The sequence below is a fragment of the Capricornis sumatraensis genome, chromosome 7, assembly GCF_032405125.1.
Source record: "Capricornis sumatraensis isolate serow.1 chromosome 7, serow.2, whole genome shotgun sequence".
Lineage (NCBI taxonomy): Eukaryota > Metazoa > Chordata > Mammalia > Artiodactyla > Bovidae > Capricornis > Capricornis sumatraensis.
Genome location: NC_091075.1, coordinates 48,976,562 through 48,992,589, shown reverse-complemented (window position 1 = coordinate 48,992,589; position 16,028 = coordinate 48,976,562).

Below are 16,028 nucleotides of genomic sequence, written 5' to 3'. Positions count from 1 at the left end.
AAATGAGGTGGATTCCTCATATGAATGGTGTTTATTTCTGGATGAGAGTATTTGGAAAGTTTTTCTTATAATTAATATTATTTCTTTTATTAATATTTCATTGATTCAATTGTTGTTTATTTATTGAGCAGTTACACTATACCAAGAATTGTTCCTGGCTCTGGGGGTATGCCTGTGAACAGAACAAGTCTGGTCCTTCTTCCGCTCCACAGGGAAGACAGATGTTAAACATGTAAGCACCTGCTCCCATGTCAGTACTTTAAAAAGAGATGATAGAGTGATGACAGGTCGAACTATTTTTAACAAGGTGACGAAAGAATCTCCCCATGGTAGGAACACTGAAATCAAGAATCAAAAAAAGTTCAAGAGGGAATCGCTGTAAATACCTAAAGAAAAACATCGATGTAGAAAGAAAAGCAGATATAAATGTCCTGGGGCAGGATATAGCAATGCAAAAAAGGATGTCCATAAATCACAATGCTGAAGCTTTCCAATTTGAACCAAGTATTTGGTAAATCAGATGGCATGCTTAATTTCATGCTATGTAATACATGACTAATGTTCAAGTTCAGTCTAGCTCTTATTTATTTTCATTTTCCTGTAGCCTCCCCCGGTTTCCCTACACTCACCGAGCAACCTCTTTACACTTGGATCCAAGTTCTTGTCCCCATGGAACGCTGAATTTAGCAGATAGCCTGCTTCGGTCTTTTCCCAGAGCAGTGATGGCCCAAGTGGAGTTGTTAAATGGTTACTTAACTAAACTAACAGCTACATTGAAATTTTTTTGACATTAAACCCTTTCAAACGTATCTGACAATCTGGCTAAAAGCAAATATACTGTGTGAATCTCCCTCATTAATGAGGCAATTAATCCTGAGAATTAGCCAACTTCACTGAGGACCAAGTGAGCTGCTATGAAAATGGAATTCTGGCTTCTCCCAAAATGCCCAGTCAGGAAAGGCAGCCCCTCGTAGTTGAGGAAGCCTGAGAAGATTGACAGCTCAGCTTATTGATTTCGGATGTCGAGAACAACTCCCAAGGGGCTGGTATCAGCCAGTCAGAAGCAGAATTTGATGAGGCAGATGGGACCCTGAGGGAAAACATCGCAAGGCGGAGCAGCGAAATGCCCCTTCCCTGACCTTCTCAGGCATGATAAGAAATGGCCTGGTTCTCATTTTTACAGGATTCATTCCCACCAGGCTGCATGTGAAGAAGATGTCAGCCCAGAAGAGTCTTGCTCTATGAAAAAAAAAAAAAATTAAGCTTCTTAAGTGCAAAGTTTTAAACTGCCACCAACTGGCATGTGCTTCAGGGAAGAAGGTAGGAGCAAAACATCTCGTGCCTAGACCCACTCTGCCTCCAGTTTGGATTGTGCTATATGTATTAAAACATGTGTGTGTGTGTGTGCGTGCGCGTATGTGCTCTCTCCAACCTGAGAACAGATTCTAGTGGCGTTTCTCAGGAAATATCCTTATAAGGGAGGCCCCTCACCTCGCACCCCACGACACCTGCCATCAGAGGCAGGTGGTGGGATTATTCTAAGCAAATGAAACAGCAGGTCGTTCCCCTCTCCTAAACAAACAATTCTCAGACACACTCAGGTGGAGGAGTGCCTGGGAGCTGTCGGGGTTCTGCCATGCGAAATAATGATGTGCTTCATTCCAGCTTACAAGAGAGAAAACGCTTCCTCTGGCAGGACACGTAACTGCATGATGTATATTTGGAGTGAAATCTCCAAACCAGAAACACATAGGCCCCTGAAATAAAATGTGAACTGTGAGGGTGTGGCTAGGAAAGCTTTTTGAATCACAGCATCCTCTCAACGTGTCCAGTGTTCATTTACTTTCTCATCTCTTCACATTATTTGCATTTAAGCTTTGTTGTTGCTGTTTAGTCACTAAGTTGTGTCCATTTCTTGGTGACCGCATGGACTGTAGCACACCAGGCTCCTCTGCCCACGGGATTTCCCAGGCAAGAATACTGGAGTGGGTTGCCATTTCCTTTTCCAGGGATCTTCCTGACCTTAAGCCTTACCAGATACCAAAGTTTTAATGGAAAATTACCAGAAGACAATTTTAAGTCATCAGCATTCTAATTTCACTGTTAACTTTGTTGTTTCTATTAATCAACAAAAGTTTCCTTTGATCGTTTGATTCTAGAAGTAGAACAGCTCTATTCAAGGCGGTCAGCAGGAACATAGTGTAAGCTTCGCAACACAGCCTTTGATTCTGTGAAAGATCTTTCCTCTTCTTGCTGCCACACACTTCTCCCTGCTCCCAGCGAGCCCGCTGTCACTCCCAATCAAGTTTCAAATGAGTGAAGGAAGAGTCTTACCTGGCAGTCCGGTGGTTAATTCACCTTCCATTTCAGGGGGTACCAGTTCAATCCCTGGTCAGAGAGCTAATATCCCACATGTCTCACTGCCAAAAAACCAAAACATAAATCAGAAGTAACGGTGTAACAATAAAAACTTTTTTTAAAGGAGTGGAGGAAATCACTGGGATGGCTATGAGGCTGCAGGTTACCCTGTGTACACTCTCTCAACCTGCCGAGCTGAATGAAATGGAATCAAGGAGATCATAATGGCAGCCTAGCTAGACAACACGACCAGCCTCTTTTTGTCCCTTTGACCTAGTTGTGGGGCGTGGAACGTGCCTCCTCTGTGTTCCCATTCCCCTTGCCAATGGCTGGAACCTGAATGTGACATCAAACCAGCTTCAAACATGCAGAAAATGGCAGCACCCCAGACAACAGCAGCAGCGCAGCTGGACTGTCCACAACAGGACTGTTTCATAAGAGAAAAAAAAAACTCCTTTACTCATTAAGCCACTGTATTGTCAGGTCTCTGTTATAGCAGCTTCTGTGGGCTCAGTCACTCAGTCAACCCCATGGATTGTAGCCCACCAGGCTCCTCTGTCCATGGGATTCTCCCAGCAATAACATTGCCAGTGGGTTGCCATTTCATTCTCCAGGGGATCTTCCCAACCCAGGGGTTGAATCCTTGACTCTTGTGTATCCTGCATTGGCAGGCAGTTTCTTTACCACTGAGCCACCTGTTACAGCAGATTAGTCTTTCTCTAATCTATTATAGGAATTAATCACAAGACCTACGCTGTAAATGAGCTTTCTTGGTAGCTCAGCTGGCAAAGAATTTGCCTGCAATGCAGGAGACCCTGATTCAATTCCTAGGTTGGGAAGATCCCCTAGAGAAGGAAACGGCGACCCACTCCAGTATTCTGATCTGGAGAATTCCATAGACTATATTGTCCATGGGGTTGCCAAGAGTCAGACATGACTGAGTGACTTTAAAAAAAAGAATGCTGTAAATACACAAGACATGCAACCATTAAGGCTATCTGGCTCTTAACTCCTCATTTAATATTTCTCTTGGTTTGTTAATCCCTCCTTTTACCTATTTAAATCCCTGTCCTTCCAGGTTAATCTCCAACATAACCTCCTCCAGGATGGGAACCAATCATACCAGCAATCTGTTCCACTGAATCTCATTATCTCACTTAATTGCCTCATACAGAGCCTGGCCTGTAGGAAGCACACAGTTGGTTCCCTTTCTGGTAATTGTTTAACATCATCCAGTGCAAGACATCAAGTTCTTCTTGTGAATTTAGATATACCTTTGAGAGTTTTGGCTTGAATGATCACCTGGCTAGAGTATCAGTTAACTAAAATGAAGAACAAAACTACAAAGAGAAAAAGAAGGTGGGCTGGAGTGGGAAGTTTGGTCATCTAAGCAGTCCTCCAGGAAACTAGCCAGTTTTAGAAGAGAAATTGAAAGATGCTCTAAACGAAAAAACAAAAAGGAAAAAAAAAATGTAAAGCCATGTTTCAAAAGTAATAACCAAGACTAGTTGGGTCAAACAGCCCAGAACTGGAAAGGAGAGGGAAAGAGAGAGGCTACCAATCTCATTGCCCTTAATGTAATGCAGCAATTTGCAAACAGTCGTTACGGACTAAACAAAAGATTTAATTCCAAATACAATCACTCTCCCATGGCCTGAGATCCCCAGTTGGTCACCTTTATCTCTATGTATTTGCTTTTTCATCTGAAAAATGGGAATAATTCCATCTTAAAAAAATAAGAACAATGAGATAACTGATCAGAATAATATACATGAGAATAACATCAAAAAGAAAGAGGCATATGTGTGTGAGTTTTTATGCTTTACATTGCATTCAAAATGAATGGGAATGTGGATAGTATCTCTAGAGATAGAGATAGGATGGTGCAGGCTGGGGAGTGGAATAAAAATAAGTTTAGAATGTTGAATAGGACAGTGAGAGGTGATGAAATAGGAACGTAGAAAAATAGAACAGTAGTGAAAGCAGGTATTTTTTTTTTTTATCAAGCACAGCCCTTACTTCTTTTAATCCCCTACTGGTGTCCTCCCAGTTCTGCCACACACACACACACACACACACACACACAGACTTATGTGCACAATCCGTTCTCACCTGATGAGTGATGGGGCTTAGAGAGGGAACCCACAGGAAGTAGAAGTCAAGCTGGCAAAGCACACACTTCAAACAGAAGTTGAACAGAGATGGTTTATGAGATCATACAGCTTAGCAGGTGCTATGGATCAAGAATAGATTTTCACAAATGGAGGATATAGACTTTGGAAAAATTAAGAATTGTTCACTGGACATAAAATTTCAGTTATGATAGATGAATAAGTTCTAGAGATCTGCTCTACAACACTGTGCACTCAAAAAGTAAAGAGAGTAGATCTTAAGTATTATTACCACAAGAAGAAAAATACTCAATGGGGGAAAAGGACACAGAAAGCTTGGGAGGTGTTAGATATTTCTATTACTTTGACTGCAGTAATGTGGTTGTCATTGTTCATCGCTCAGTCATTTCTGACTCTCTGCAACCCCATGAACTGCAGCACACCATGTTTCCCTATCCTTCACTATCTCCCAGGGCTGGCTCAAACTATGTCCATTGAGTCAACGATGCCATCCAACCATCTCACCCTCTGTCATCCCCTTCTCCTCCTGCCTTCAATCCTTCCCAGCATCAGGGTCTTTTCCAGTGAGTCAGCTCTTTGCATCAGGTTGCCAAAGTATTGGAGCTTCATGGCCCCTATAATTACTTACAAATGCTTTCTCTATCTTAATTTCTTTACTGTCTGTTCTCCCACTAGCTTTTTTAAGCTTTCAGGTATTTTATTAATAGCATGGGCATTTCCTTGGCCAAAGGTGGCTATTCTCTTATCCCCTTTGGTTCCTGGTTCCCTTTAAAATTCCTAAGAAAGAGAAATTATGTAGTTAAGGTAACCGGTATCTAAGTAGTTCACTACTTTCCCAAACAATATACAAAAATAAATTCAGAATAGATTAAAGGACTCAATGTAAGACATGAAACCATAAAACATCTAGAGGAAAACATAGGCAGTACTCTTTGACATTTGTCTTAGTAATATTTTTTTTAATATGTCTTCTTAGGAAAAAGACACAAAAGCAAGAAGAAAAGGGACTACACCAAACTAAAAAGCTTTTGCACAGCAAACAGAACTATCAACAAAATGAAAAGGTAACCTACTGAATGGGAGAAGATATCTGCCAACAAAATATTCTATAAAGGGTTAATATCAAAATATACAAATAACTCTAGGATGCAGACAAAAGGGAATCCTTATCTGGTGTTGGTGGGATTGTAGATTGGTGCAACCATTGTGAAAAATAGTGTGGTGGTTCCTCAAAAAAGAGAACTACCATATGAATCAACAACTGCACTTCTTAATATTCACCCAGAGAAAATAAAAACACTATTTCAAAAATAATATATGCTCCCCAATGTTCATTGCAGCATTCCATACAATATGTAAGACATGAAAGCAATCTAAGTGTCTGTGTATGTGTGTATGTACGTACATATACAATGGAATATTACTCAGCTTATAGAAAGGTATCTTGCCGTTTGCAACAATATGAATGGATCTAGAGGATATGCTAAGCGAATCAAGTCAGACAGAAAAAGACAAATTCCACATGGTCTCACTTTAATCTAAAAAACAAAACAAAGTGAAAACAGACTCACAGATACAGAGGAAAACTGGGTGGTTGCCAAAAGGGAGGGATGTAGGGAGTGGACAAAATAGATAAGTGGGATTAACAGGAACAAGCCTCCAGTTCTGTAATAAGGAAGGCATGAGCATGGAATACACAGTGTAAGAAATATGGTCAATAATATTGTAATAACTGTGAATGAGAACAGATAGCTATTAGACATGAGGTGGTCATTTCATAATGTATGCAAATATCAAATCATCGTGCAGTATACCTGAAATTAACCTAATATCAGACATCAACTACATTTCAATACAATAAATAAACAGTAAAAGTTACATCTAGCTGAGTTTTTAAAAAAGAACAACAAAAAGAAAAACCATTAAGTCACAAGTTACCAGCAGTACTATAGTGTATTATAGATTTACTTGAATACAGACCATTTGAAATTTTTACTTAACTTCATCGTTTTATTTATTTGCAGAAATGCTATTAACATCTTGCTAAACAGTGCTCCGCAGAGCATCATTTGCAAAATGGAGCTCCAAATAGTGGTTCATGACCACAGCTATGAACTGTGACGTCAGTGGTGGCTCAGTACTACTGGCAGAGCACAGAAAACCTGAGGGTTGTGAGCTGTTCTCTGTGTTCCCCAGAGCCCCCTCACTTCCTGCCCATTCAGTGCATAGTCACTTGCTTAGCACAGTGAGCATTACAAAACAAAGTGAGAACTTTTTTCTCTTGCTCCTACAGTGCTTACAGTCCAGTGAGGGCATGCAAATGCACTCACAACCCCAGTGAAGGGCATGATGGGGTAGTAAACACACACAGTGCTCTGAAGGCCAAAGGAAAGGGGAAAAGTGAGCTCTGGTATATTCTGTGTGTGCATACACACACACACACATACCTACACTTCACCTGGGGTGTCTCCATGGTGCTCAGAATAATATTTGAGACACCACTCCACTGCAAGTCAGCAGAATTATGTGATTCTGTTTCCAGCATCAGTATTGATTTACTTCCCGCCCTGAGAGAAGCTCTATAACCTCCCAGGGACATAATCCCCCATTTTCTCTGAAGGAAAGGCCCCTCTTGACAGAAGCCTGGGGAGAGTCTATTAGCTCACTGTCACAAGCCAGGGTTTCAGACCAAACACAGACAGCTTAGTTTTCAGCCTTTAGCTCCCAACTAATGAGTCTGCAGCCTCAACCTCAGGCTTAAGTTCTTCATCCCTGGTTTAACAGGACCCAGAAGGCTGAGCCCCTACCCCAGCGCTCTAAGATGACACGCGGTCCGGGTTCTGCGGCTGAGTTAAAGCTAACCCCTGTGAGTTTCTGTACTGTTCCTTTATTGAGTCAGCAAAGTAGAGTCCTCTGTCACGTATCCCTTTTCTTGTTCCGGAAGGAAACTACTTGGGATCAAGAGACATACCCACTCTTGAACATCGTCTGTTGTGTGTGTACTTAGTTGCTGCGTCGTGTCCAACTGTTTGCAATCCACGGACAGTAGCCCACCAGGCTCCTCTGTCCATGGGATTTCCCAAGCAAGAACACTGGAGTGGGTTGCCATTTCCTTCTCCAGGGGATCTTCCCAACCCAGGGATCAGACTCGCATCTCCTCGGTCTCCTGCAGGTGGATTCTTTATCTGAGCCATCTTTATGAGCCATCAGGGAAGCCAGGGAAGCTGATTATCTATTACAATAGTCAAAAATTTTATCCACTCTCTCTTCTCTCACAGTACTTATATCTAATCTAGAGTCCTGTCCACTCTCTGCTTTTGACTGAGGCTGGTTGGGAATTCCCTGCCTCCACCACCAGACTGCTGCTGCTGCTGCTGCTGCTAAGTCGCTTCAGTCGTGTCGACTCTGTGCGACCCCATGGATGGCAGCCAACCAGGCTCCCCCATCCCTGGAATTCTCCAGGCATGAACACTGGAGTGGGTTGCCATTTCCTTCTCCAATGTGTGAAAGTGAAAAGTGAAAGTGAAGTCGCTCAGTCATGTCTGACTTAGCGACCCCATGGACTGCAGCCCACCAGGCTCTGCCGTCCATAGGACTTTCCAGGCAAGAGTACTGGAGTGGGGTGCCATTGCCTTCTCCTATTATTCCTATATTGGTCCAGTGGAGGTTCCTGAATTTCAGGTGGCAATGGGGACCAGCAGGCGGTAATCTGATTAGTAAATGTCTTTTTAGGGATTTACCTAGAAGTTCCATTTGAGCAGCAAGCACACTACACCAAATTCTCCTGCAATTCTATATATTTCTTTGGAGTTGTATGAAGCTGATTACATTTCAAGCTCCCAGTGTTTACTACCACTCTCTGATAGTATTTTTATGTGTCAATTTGGCTGGCCATCAGATGCCCATATAACACATTACTTCTGAACGTGCCTATGAGGGTGTTTCTGGATGAAATTAGCATTGGAATCTGGACTCAATAGACAGCCCTCTCCTATGCAGGTGGGCATGATCCATTTCATTGAGGTTCTGAATAGAATAAAAAGTAGGGGATGGAGGCAATTGCCCTTTTTGCTTCCTCCCTGCCTGCTTAGGCTGGGACATCTTGTCTCATCTTCTCAGCCCTCAGACTGGGATTTAAAACTATTGGCTCCCCCAGTTCTCAGGCCTCTGGACTCAGACTGAATTATACCACTGGCTTTCCTGGATCTCCAGCTGGTAGATAGCAAATCATGGGACTTCTCAGCCTCCATAATCTCATCATCCAATGTCTCATAATACATATATATTTTTTGTTAGATAGAATGACAGATATTTATTCTACCAATTCTGTTTCTCTAAAGGATCTTGGCTAATACACACCCTATGTTGAGTTTGGATGGATTTGGGAGAGTGGTGAGAATGAGGGGGACATTAAAGCCCTCTCCCAAGGTCACCCTTGGAGTTGCCCATGGCTGGAACTAAATCCTGTTCATTGTAGTATCTCAAAGAACACCTAGCACAGTAGAAGCAGGAGTTGCAACATTTGGCTACAAAATGACACCTGAGATGGAGCTGTGATCCAGAGAAAGACACAGCAAAACAAAGCTGGAGAAGGCACAGGCCCACAGAGCTGGGCCTGAGCAGGTGGAGTCCAGACTATTACAATAAGGCAGTACCAAAGGCAGCCTCGTAGCAGTCTGCAGAAATATCAAACAATAAAAGAAAATCAGCTTAGCATTAACAACAATCCCACTGAGCCCCAGGAAACACAGTGGGTCACCTCTAGGCAAGCGCTCTAAAAATTAAGGGAGAAATGTCAGTGCTACCAAGTGGCGGTCAGACATTAGAGCAAATTTAAGTTCTTTGGCTCCTGAGTGCCAAGCTCTCTCCAAAGGCATCTTGCCCATTAGCCTGCTAGTGTCTTGATCTAATACCCTTGAGGTCTCTAAGTAGCAGTTTTACAAGGATAATTGAAAGGGTATTACTGGCTGTCTATTTATCATCTCTTGCTCACCTAATACCATGGTACCTATTCAGATGACTCTGTGCTAAAGGCACCTCAGCTAGAAGCTTTGCAGCTTCTCCAACAGGAGACAAAACAAGATTGTCCTCAAATCCTCTCACTTTGGACCAATCCTGTGGACCAATCCTGCTAATTAATCATGCTTACTCTATACAGTAAGCATATTTGAGGAAATTAATCTGCACTAGCCTCGGGTAGTGTCCTAATTAACAATATGCTGAAGCAGCATTCTCCTTGTGAGTGTAAATACAGTTTTAACACCATTTGCAAAACAAATGACTTTAAAAAACTTTCTATCTTCTGACTTTTCCGCCTTGTCATCTTGGCTGGATAATCTTATACCAACCAGAAGCAGCAGAATATGTGGCTCAGCATCTTAGAAGATCTTAATCAAACAAAGGAAAAAAGAAAAGAGTGCAGGCAGGAAAATATCAGAGTTAGGAAATCTTAAAGAGCAACATGGAGAAGTAAACAGCAACCCACTCCAATATTCTTGCCTGGGGAATCTCATGGACAGAGGAGGCTGACGGGCTACAATCCATGAGGTCACAGAAGAGTCAGGCACAACTTAACAACTGAACAAGGCAACAAAAAAGCAAAGAGCAACTATTCACCTTCCTCTATCAGGTTGTCAGAGCTGAAATATCTAGAGTTGAATTAGATATGATAGATAATGCAGACAATACATTTCTTCATCCATGTTTCAGGGGAAATGAAGCAGAGACATTTGTAGAAATGCGTTGACCCCCCAATCCCATTCATCCAAGCTGCATGTGGCCCTCGGCCTTCCTTTAGAGCCCTCCCAGCTCCCAAGCCTCCCTCTACATTTCACTTTCTCTGTGCTGTGCTTAGTCACTCAGTTGTGTCCGACTCCTCAGGACCCCATGGGCTATAGCCGGCAGGCTCCTCTGTCCATGGGGATTCTCCAGGCAAGAATACTGGAGTGGGTTGCCATTTCCTTCTCCACACTTTCTCTGTACCCCAGCTGTTTAAGTTGATCTCGGACTCCCATATCTTGGAGAAACACATGGTTACTTTAACTCACTGAGGCTCCGATGTCCCATAATCCATTCATCAACTCCCTTACTGATGAGTATTCAGATGCCTTCAAGCTTTTCCATTGCAAAAATATTGCAGTTAACATCTTTGTACACATATGCTTAGCTAGTTTGCTTTTCTTTTTGTAAGATGAATTACCAGGAGATTGGAAAAGATTTCTGGATCAAAGAATATGTTCATTTTTAAAATATTTTTTCAACAGTATATACAAATTAATAATCTTATTAGCAATGTATAAGATGTCCTATTTCCCCACATCCTCACCAATGCTGATTGCTACCAACTTTATGAATTTCTGCTGATCTTCTGTCCAGTATGGTCTCTCATTCTTTTCAGTTGCATGTTCTTGATAAACTAGAGAAGCTAAGCAGCTTATCATGGTTACTGTCCACATATCATTTCTTTCCTGAGTTGCTCATTCTAAGACTTTTACCAAGTTTCCAGCTGAGTGAGATGTCATTTCCTTATCAGCTTATAAATTATAGTTATTAATCCTTGTCATTCATATGTGCTGCAAATATCCTCTCAGTCCATTGTTCGACTTTTTATTCTGTTCCTGTTGCATTTTTCTGTGCAGAAATTTGAAGGTTTTTTTAATCGTTTTATTATTATTGGCTATGGAGGTTTTCTCTAGTTTCAGAGAGCAGGGGATACTCTCTAGTTGTGGTGCGTGGGCTTCTCATTGCAGTGGCTTCTGTTATGCAGCATGGGTCCTAGGTGCACAGGCTTCAGTAACTGTGGCACGAGTTCAGTAGTTGCAGTTTGTGGGTTCTAGAGTGTGAGCTCCGTAGTTATGGTACACAGCCTTAATTGCTCCATGGCATGGGAACTCTTCCTGAACAAGGGCTCAAACCTGTTTCCCTCTCACTGGAAAATGGGTTCTTATCCACTGTGCCACTAGGGAAGCTTGTAGTTTTAAGTGATCAAGTCCATCAATATTTCTTTTACAAACTCACAAGGTGAAATTTAGGGGTGATAAATGTAACTATTGCCATCCCTTTATCAACCTCCTGATTGAAGCTCAGAAAATCCTTATTGCCAGAGATTTTGAGGTTGGGAAATTAAGATAATATAACAAAAATCAAGAAACTGAAATCAGAACTGAACCTATGAAAGCTCATTTAAATATATTTTGCATTTATGAAAATAAAAGAATAATTATATTATTAGATTAGTAATATGGATATTATGACATTAATTTCCGTTTAACTTTCTTGAAATTTTGAGTTTCTTAAAATCTCAGTGAAGCGCTTGTAAATTTTATTTCTTTTTTTCTTTGCCTGGTTCTCCATTCAAATGATCAATGCCTTCCTGATTACATGACTCAGAAGCTGCTTTCTACCTCCTCCCTGGATCACATGCCTGTCAAATATTCTCTCTCACATCTCAGCTCTCAATTCCTCACCTCCTCCTCACAGATGTCACCTGAATATCCTGAGTCTGCTGTGCTTCATTTTCCTTTGTCTTCCCCAAGGATTCACTGCAAAACTCTCCATCCTTCCTCCGCCATCTGTTCTACCTCCCCTATCTATTCCAACTCCCAGTTTCCTCTCTTTCTGATTATCCTCAGCAGAAGTGACTCACAATCCACGCAATTCTGTTTTTCTGGAACCAAAATTCCAACAATTACCAAACAGGTGTGCAGAAGTAGATTTCATTCCAATTTAACATTTTTTGAAGTTGGAGAAAGATTATTGCACTTGAATTAAGTTCAAAAAAATCATAGGCACTAGTATGGAAGAAGTAATCTAGTTTAATAACTGTTCATGTAAAAATTATCTAGGGGTATTAGTTTCATACAGGTTTGAGCTGACAAAATTGTAATAGCAACAGAAATGGAAAAATTAGTATACCTCAAGAGAAATATATATCCAGATCAGTATTCAGTCCTCAGTGATTACAGTGGAGGATAGGGAATTATCTTCATCAATCTTCATCTTCATAATCCAAACATAGCCAACCAGAATAGCACTAACAAGATGGGCCCAGACCAAACTGGTTCTCCACCGTGAGTGGGGATTAGGACTGAGACAGCATTTCCTGAAGTACCTCGTCGTGGAGACTGAAAATCCAAAACACTGTTTGAAAATATAAAGAAGAATATTTGTTTCCCACTCCTCATGTTTCCTTCCATGTTGTAGGGAGCCCCTTTGTATAAATCTCCTGGGTCCTCTCTACCCCAAATCCAGTTCAAAATGATGGGAAGAGGAGTGGGATGATATATCTGGCAGGTAAGTTTGGGAGGATCAGCTGGCCAGCAGATTTCCATACCACTCCCCTCAAGCCCTTCTTGTTATGTGAGAGGTATACAATCTCCTCTGCACCTTCTAACTCTTCATCTGACAACAGCAGTACTCCACGCAGGAAATAATATATTTTGGTGAGGGGATATGCCTAGTGGCTCAGATGGTAAAGAATCTGTCAATGCAGGACACACAGGTTCAATCCCTGGGTCAAGAAGATCCCCTGGAGAAGGAAATGGCAACTCAACTCCAGTATTTTTGCCTGGAGAATCCCATGGACACAGGAGCCTGGTAGTCTACAGTCCTTGGGATCACAAAGAGTCAGACCCATCTGAGCAACTGACATTTATGTTTAATTCAGGTGACAGTGAGATTCTGGTGCTTGAGTCAGGAACCCTGGGAAATAGAAAAGGTGTAAGATGTGGGGCAGCAAAGTCTTCATGAACCTCTTGAAGCTTCTGACGTACAAGGGCTCCCGGTGTGGGGCTGTGGATGTGAACATGCAGACATAGTGTTATGGTCTTGTTGGTTCCTAAATGTTTACTTTGATCCATCCATATGAGTCTTTTTGACAGATGTGCAGTAGGCGTTAACCATCAAGTCAGACCAGAGGCACTAAGCATCTTGGCAGCAGTGCAGATTACTTTGCTCAGAGCAGCCTCTTCGTTGTGGCAGATTCTACATAAAAATCTTGAGCAAAGTCTTCTGAGTCTCATCAAAGACAGGGAGCCAAGGGCCTCAGCAAAGGCAGAGGCCATAGGGCTCCAGCCAGAAAAGGGATCTCACCCAGCACCGACCATTCAGGGTTTAGGAAAAGAGAAGCCCTCCCTTTGCCCCTGAGCAAATGTCTGCGTCATCATTAGGCATAGAGACTGCCTTGGATACAGGTTACTTGCTCTTGACCTTGAACCTTGTCTCAGCTTTTCCTCAGCAGGCATTATCTCAGGTCAGGTTCCCCAAAAGCAAACTCTTAACACAAGGATTCACATGCAAGCAATTTATTAAGAGTGCTTCTAGAAGACACTGATTAGGACTTAGGAGAGTGGAGAAGCCCAGCAAAGATGCCATTTCAGGTCAAGCCCTAGCCTCAATCTGAACTCTCAGTGTTGTCTGGACTACAAATTATCCTGCAGAATTTGTCCTGGCTTAAGGTAAGGATGCCAGGCATGCATACTCTCTAGCACAAGTATGAAAGCCAGCACTCATAGTCTGTGAGGATGAGATGTCTTATTGAGGATCTGATCTTAATTCTGTATAACTTCTGGGACCTGAGTTGAAACTCTGCTCTACCCAGTCATTGAAAACTCTTCTAGGTAAAACTGAGCTAAATAACAAGCTGACAATATGAGACAGCATACATTTGTATCCATACTAGCAGGATCTCCAACAGCCCTCTGGTAACCTTGACAATGAAAGCCACACACTAAGGATGGCTGGGACAGAAAAAGAGAAAAGGTTTGGGTGCCTGACAGCTTCATAATGCTGCTCCAGCTGGCATGAATCCCCTAATTTGGGGTTTTCTTTACAGGAGAAAACAAAGTCCTAATTCATTTAAGCCCCTACAATCAGTCCTCAGTTCCTATCAAACAAAATTCCTACCTCATACAATTGATGAACTACTCCAAGAATTATTAAATCCAAAGTTACAAAAATATTAGAAATAAAACATGTTTTTTGCATTTTCGTTTTGGTGTTTTGGATGTTCAGAGATTATCATATTTTTAATTCCCAGAATTATGTTCAACCTGTTATGTGCTTCCCTGGTGTCTCAGAAGATCAAGAATCTGTCTGTGATGCAGGAGGCCTCAGTTCAATCCCTGGGTCTGGAAGATTCCCTGGAAAAGGGAATGGCAAGCCACTCCAGTATTCTTGCCTAGAGAATTCCATGGATGGAGAAGCCAGGCAGGCTGCACTCCATGGGGCTGCACAGAGTCAGACACAACTGAGTGACTATGTTTTATGTTCTGTGCATGTTAATTATTTTATTCATACGTTTATTTACTCATTCCTTCAGCAAATATTTATTGAGCATCTGTAGCCTGCCAAGAACTGTGCTCGGCTCTGGGAATGTTTCATAAACAAGACAGAGTCCCTTCCTCTAAAAAGTACAGATTTAGTGGGAGAGGCAAAGCAGGGAGAAAGATAACACAGTGCAAAGTGCCAAACACTATGATAAATATCTGAACAAAGAGGCTGTGGTATCCCGGAGGAGATGGTTTGTTTCTCTGGTAGCTGGAGGGAAACGTGCAAATAGCAGCACTCTTGGCAAAAAAACCACCAAGGAAAAGATTATGTCTGCCCTCACTCAGCTCTGAGGGCCTCCGAGTCATCAGCTGGGTATTGCATCTGCCCCTTCTGTTAGGAAAGAAACTCCTGGAGCAACCACATCTGTAGGCATAAGAACGAATAAACTGGAGGCTGGAGGTGGGTCTGTGATGTGATAAAGCCACCTGGCACCAGCCACACACATGATCGTTTCTCTTAGCCTCAGCTTCTAGTTCATTAAAGGAACTGAAGACAAAGCTGTCCTTGAGAAACCTTTGTAGTCTCCTTTTTTCTCAGTCTTTTACTGCGTCCTTATGGTTTGGGCTTTTTATTTTTCCCCATGAAGATGTCCTTGTGAAATTTAGCCCCCAAGATTAAATCTTACCTTCTAGTCACATTTAATGTTTTCAAACCCACAGTGAGTTTATATTTAAATGACAGTACAGTTATTCCCTAAGAAGATTTTTTTTCTGAATCACTTAAAGAAGGTTATTCTCTTGCAAAGTTTTCTCTTTAAGTCTCTGTTACAAGAACCAGTTACAGATGGTAAGGTTGGAGGAACAGACTCTTGGAATAGACTTTCCCAGGACTCAAGGAGGGGAGAAGAGGGAATGAGCCATGTAATCTTTCCAACCAGATATTTTCCCCAAGTGGGTCTGCGTGTGTGCAGACTTCAGTCATGCCTGACTCTTTGTGACCCTATGCACAGTAGCCCACCAGGCTCCTCTGTCCATGGAATTTTCCAGGCAAGAATACTGGAGTGGGTTGCCATTTCCTTCTCTAGGGGATCTTCCCAACCCAGGGATCGAACCCAGGTCTCCACATTGTAGGCAGATTCTTTACCATGTGAGCCACCAGGGAAGCCCAAGAATACTGGAGTGGGTAGCCTATCCCTTCTCCAGGGGATCTTCCTGACTCAGAAATCAAACCAGGGTCTCCTGCATTGCAGGCAGATTCTTTACCAGCTGA